The sequence below is a fragment of the Eschrichtius robustus genome, chromosome 1 (genome assembly GCF_028021215.1).
Source record: "Eschrichtius robustus isolate mEscRob2 chromosome 1, mEscRob2.pri, whole genome shotgun sequence".
Taxonomy (NCBI): Eukaryota; Metazoa; Chordata; class Mammalia; order Artiodactyla; family Eschrichtiidae; genus Eschrichtius; species Eschrichtius robustus.
The window spans coordinates 46,708,548-46,714,547 of NC_090824.1; positions in this window are offsets into that span (position 1 = coordinate 46,708,548).

The following is a 6,000-nucleotide window of genomic DNA, read 5'->3' on the forward strand; positions in this document are numbered from 1 at the left end:
TACCACAGACTGCATGGCTTAAATGACACAAATTTATTTTCTCACAGTACTGGAATCTAGAAGTCCAAGATCAAGGTGTTGGCAGATTTCGTCTCCAAGGCCTCTCTCCTTTGTTTGTAGGTGGACACCTTCTCCCCGTGTCTGTACATGGTCTTTCCTCTGTGTGCACGTGCATCCCTCTGTCTCTGTGTCCACGTTTCCTCCTTTCATAGGGACACCAGTCAGACTGGATTAGGGTCCACCATAATGGTCTCATTTAAACTCAGTCAGGACCTATCTCCTAATACAGTCACACTCTGAGGTAATGGGGGTTAGGGCTTCAACATAGGAATTTGGGGGGACACAGATCAGCCCATAACAATGAAACGATGGCGAGATAAGCATTAATAGAGGTAAGGAGAATTTTATGTGAGCTCAGATGATGTCTTGGGACCAGGACGAACATCAATTCTCAATATTATTGTACTAGAGTATAAAGCAGGTGTCACTGCGGCAATTTATAGGTGGAATTAGGTCTATGGTCATGATCATTTGACCAGTATTGTGTTTTAAAAGTTCTAAATCTGAATGTCTTTAAGGTGGCACAAACATTGCCTCTTCTCCAATTTTACAACACCTGTTTGGTCCTTAGAGGTATTCAAGCTTGCAATCCCTGGCTAAATTCATAAGGAAGAAGAGAGACATTCTCTTAACCATTCCATAATTTTCCAAGACCTCCAGCCCACAGTCAGTAAACTACATTATTTTAATCCTAACAATTATTATTTTATCCATTCCTCTTTTTCTCCCCCTCTTCATTTAGTTCTTCCCCCAGAACTTATTTCTTAAAAAGTCTTTCCTGTTATCTCAAAACTGTGTATTCTCCATTCTCTGCTAATTTAAAATTACACGTGCTTGTGAATTGACGATAACCAAGACCTACTTCATGTGATCCTTCAACATTCAGTTACACTGCCAACTGGCAACCTTTCTTGATACCCTGGTTGCAATAGCAGGGAGATAGAAATGAATCAGCCAATTGGATTCTACTATCAGGTGGTAGGTTACTACTGTTTATGGTATGAATGATGTTGGTGAGTTTCACTGTAAAGGAAGGGTAAGTAGGCAAGATATGTCCAGATGCCTTGAATACTTCATCATCTTGGTATTGCCTATTTTTCTGTAATGGTTTAGGAGTAACATTTTTTAAGCCAAAGCAATGAAAATAAAAATATTTTTTGTACAATGTAAAAAAGGCGAAGAGTTTCAGTAGTAATCAAAGAAATGCAAATAAAACAAATGAGTTATTCACAAATGGACTTCTCAGTCTGGTAAAGATGTACAGGTTGGTGATATTCTGTATTTGCAAGAATGTGGAAAAATGGGCACTTACTTATACATTATAAATGGGGTGTATATTGGTACAATTTCTGGATGCAGCTTGATCCTGGATTATCAAAATTTAAAATTTCACTTCTAGGAATTTCTCAAGTGCACCAAAAAATATATATAAATCATCATAGCATTGGAAATAATTGGAGAATAATGGGAGACCTAAACTTCCATCAGTAAAGGATGGATCAAAATCATTACCGTGCATACATGTAATGGAACTCTATGTTGTCGTTAAAAAGAATGGGTCATAGCTATATCCACTGTTGTGGAAAGATATTGCAAAGCATACTCTTTTATAATTTAATAAAAGCAATTTTGAAAACAACTATGTAGGACAATTCCATCAATATTGTGTGTGTTTTTGTGTATGTGTACATGGAGAGACGCTATGACAATGTTCATATGCATAGTATAAGGACAACCTCTGGGAAGTAAGACTTGGGGTGATTTTTACTGATTTTTTAATGATTCAGGGGAGTTTTTCTTTAGTCTTTTGTAAGGAAACATTTACTTTGTATCATTTTTATAATTAGAAAAAAGTAAATTTAAAAAATCTGGACAAAATTACGCTTCCCAAGGAAAAGGTGTTTACAAAAAGGGTTCCATTTCACTATCTGACTCTAAACTGTTGGCTTGCTTAAATACCTTAGTGTTATTTATAGGCATAATTCATGTTATGGAGAATATTATTAAAAGGGTTTACAGTGTATATTGAACTTCTTTTAGTAAGTATGAGGTATTCCAATAGTGGCCAATTAAATTAGGAGTATGCACATATTCATTAGGGGCTGAATTGTTTCTCCACACACCCCCCCAAGTGCTCCCCCTCCTCCTCCCCACCCCCCATCCCGCCCCATTCATATGTTGAAGTCCTAACCCCCAAAACCTGAGAATACGACTATATTTGGAGACAGGGTCTTTAGAGAAGCAATTAAACTAAAATAAGGTCATCAGGATAAGCTGATCCAATATGAATGATGTCCTTATAAGAACAGGAAATTTGGACAGGTACAGAGGAAAGGCCATGTGAAGACACAGGGAGAGGCCTCAGAAGTAACCAACCCTGTTGATGCCTTGATCTGACTTCTAGTCTCTAGAATTGCTAGAAAATTAATCTCTGCTGTTTAAGCCACCCAGTCAGGGGTACTTTTTAATGACAGCCCTAGAAAACTAATACAGTAAGTAAACCTACCTCATCTGTAATCCTATTGAAAGTCTTGTTCTGTTCTGCAGTATTTTGAAGTCATTTAAACATTTTACATGCATGGTCTTAAATTTTATTAAGCTGCCCAAATTAGTAAAAAAAAAAAACCAAAAAACAAAGTAGGCACCAACCTTAAAATCATTTAAGGTAGAAACCTAAATATAACACCAAAGAAATGGAATTATACCAGCCCAAGTTGGGCTGGATTTGGCAAAGACCTTTTTATACACAGGTGTGGAGTTGTTCTGCAATTTCAATTACATAAAAGTATTTGGACTAGAAATATGATTTGAATCAGGGCTATATCTTGTACAACTGAAGAACCTGCTGTTTTGTTCCATTTATTGTTTTTGTGTATACGGCTTTTCATAGACTTTTCACAGGGGGAAGAAAAACTCCCAATTCAGAGAGTTTTAACAAATGGGAAGACGGTGAACTATTTCACTTAAAATATTCTTAAATTAGTGGATCTTTAAAACTTGCAGTGACAAATGAAGTCCATATAGTAATTTTTATTTATCAGTATGTAAAGATTTTATTTTTTATTTTTTAAAATTATTTATTTATTATTTATTTTTGGCTGTGTTGGGTCTTCGTTGCTGCGTGCCGGCTTTCTCTAGTTGCGGCGAGCGGGGGCTACTCTTCATTGCGGTGCATGAGCTTCTCATTGCAGTGGCTTCTCTTGTTGTGGAGCACGGGCTCTAGGCTTGTGGGCTTCAGTGGTTGCGGCACGCGGGCTCAGTAGTTGTGGCTCACGGGCTCTAGAGCACAGGCTCAGTAGTTGTGGCGCATGGGCTTAGTTGCTCCGCGGCATGTGGGATCTTCCCGGACGAGGGCTCCAACCCGTGTCCCCTGCATTGGCAGGCGGATTCTCAACCACTGCGCCACCCGGGAAGTCCCAGCCGTATCTAAAGATTTTAGATAAAGCTTTTAAATGTTTGGAATGTAAAGGCGTATTTGTAAATGTAGGGTTTAATTTTTCCAAAGGTATGGTAGCTACTTGGTTAAAAAGTATGAAATCCCCTGGAAAAAAAAAGTTACTTTTAGCTAGCATGTGTTGGATCTTGTGTATTTACAGGAAATGTTTCCATTTAAGACCATTGATACATTAATAGTTTCCAGGCACATTTTATGACAGTGCCTAAGTTTGTTCTCTTTTGAACAACTAGGAAAGGATGTTTTTAAAATAAGCACTTAGATTTGCCTGGATCTCATTTATAAAGTAAGGGTCTTAGTTCCAAATGTCTCTAAAATCAAACTATGCCCTGCAGTAGCGAATTCCCCAGAGATGACCAAAGCGTCTTCCATTCAATTTCTCTTTATCGTCATTCAAACTTCCTAAGTCTCTTGTACCCCTGTGTTTTCTTTCTTGAAATGTAGTGAATGGATTCAGCTCCTGGCTGTCCCTCCACATCTTCCAAATTTATTCATGGATTGTCTGTGATTTTACTTTCATAGTTCCTTGGAGAAGCTGCTAATCATAAATCATTGATTACAGTACTGTTTTAAAGCTCTGTGTTCGTTTTGACACTGGGGTTTGACTGGCATCTTTTAGCAACATGATGAGACCTCTAAGAACTGGTGGGGATTTGATTAGGTGGAGAAAGTAGGAATGTATTCTCAAGAACAGGTGAAGGGCTGTCCACCTGACTCTGTCTTCCAGTGTGTAACTAAAGCCCCCTAGTGGCCAGGTAACCCCAACCAGGTGCTGTGTGCCCCCTTTCTGGGGAGAGGATCTTGTGATCCTAGCTCTTCCTCTTTCCAGATCTCTCTGAATTACGAGAAAAGACAACTGGGTCCCCACTACAGCCCAATCCCCTGGTTCAGAACTTCTCAGGGAGCCCTGGCCTTTACCCCTGCAGGCTTCCCAAGGAAAAGAGAGGCCAGAAAGTTCTCCAGCTGCAAAGAAGGCCTTTAACTAGCTCCTTAAAGTGGTAAGGGATATTGCTACTGTCAGTGCAGACTGAAAAACTCATTAAGGCGTTGAGAGCTGCGACCTTGGGTTCCCCGAGGTAGCTTCCTGGCTTTAGATGTCTTACCCTGCCTGCATAACTTCAGAAGGAGGAATGGAGTCCAGATTTCCCATAGACGTTCTCATAGGAACGTTCAGGTAGCACGAAAATATAGTCTATACAGTTACACTCACAAGACTTGGGTACTTGCCCAAGTAAAATCAAATGACCCCTCAACTGTATCTACAGTGTAGACCCTGAAGAATCCCCTCCCCCCCAGGAATCCACTCCACTAAGGCCATACGGCCCGACTGGGCAGAGGTCCACTTATAAACATGCGTGTAAACATGGACCACATCTTCTCTGTGCCCTCAGTGATGCGTAAGCTGTCTGGCACACAATAGGGGCGCACTCAGTCTTTGGAATAAGTGAAAGTAATTGAGTCAAGTCAGTTTAACTGAGGGGACCTCTAAGTTGCAAAAGATGCACTTTACCAAGTGCATCTTTTTAGTTCAGATGCTTCTTGCTGTGTGAGAACGGTGTGCAGAGCAGAGGGGTCTCAGAGTGAATTAATTCCCGTTCCCGATGAAGAGTCTACAGTCAAGAGGAAACCACATGCTCCGCTTGACCCCATATCACCCTCTAACCCCTGCCCTAAATTTCTTCTCCCTGTCCACCTTCTTAGCGCCCTTTCCCCACTTCCGACTCCCCCTTCAGCCCTCTCCTGTCTGCATTCTCTACCCATCACTTCATGGAATCCGCTTGTGCCGAGGTCACACTGTGTCGTGAATTCAGTAGTCACTTTTCAGTCCTCCCAGCCTTAATCTCACCTCTAAGAGCCCTTCCACGTGTGACCACTTCCTCATTTCCACTTTCTACTCCTGGTTTTCTTTTACCTTCTGACTGCTCTATTTTCAGTCTCCTTTGCTAGTTCTCCCATATCCTTTCAGATCTAAATGTTGGCTTTTCTTAGACCTCTATAGCTTTGAATCTCTCTTCTCATATCGCTTTTCTGGTTATTTTAATCCTGAATGTACATCAGGGAAACATCTGGGGAGTTTTGGGGTTTTGGGGGGGCTTTTTTAGCTCTACATATTCAGACCCCAGATATTCTGATTTGCTGGGCCTCTGGTGTGTGTATTTTGAGAAAAGAAAATTCCACAGGGGATTCCTAATAACACCCCTTGTTAAGAACCGTGGCTCTGTTTCTTTGTGTGTATCTCTTTCTCCCTCTCTCCAGGTGATTTCATCTTCTCCTGTGGCTTCCATATGCTGATGGCTTTCAAATCAAAATCTCAATCCTAGAGCTTGCCTTTGAGTCCAGATCACTGTATATACAAGTTCATTCATTCTTGGGTGGCTCAGGGGCTTCTCATAAAACTTGTCCTTAATGGAAATCATAATTTGTTTCTCCAAATATGCTCCTCCTCCTGTCTTTTCCATTTCAGTAAGTGACATTGTCTTTTGTAC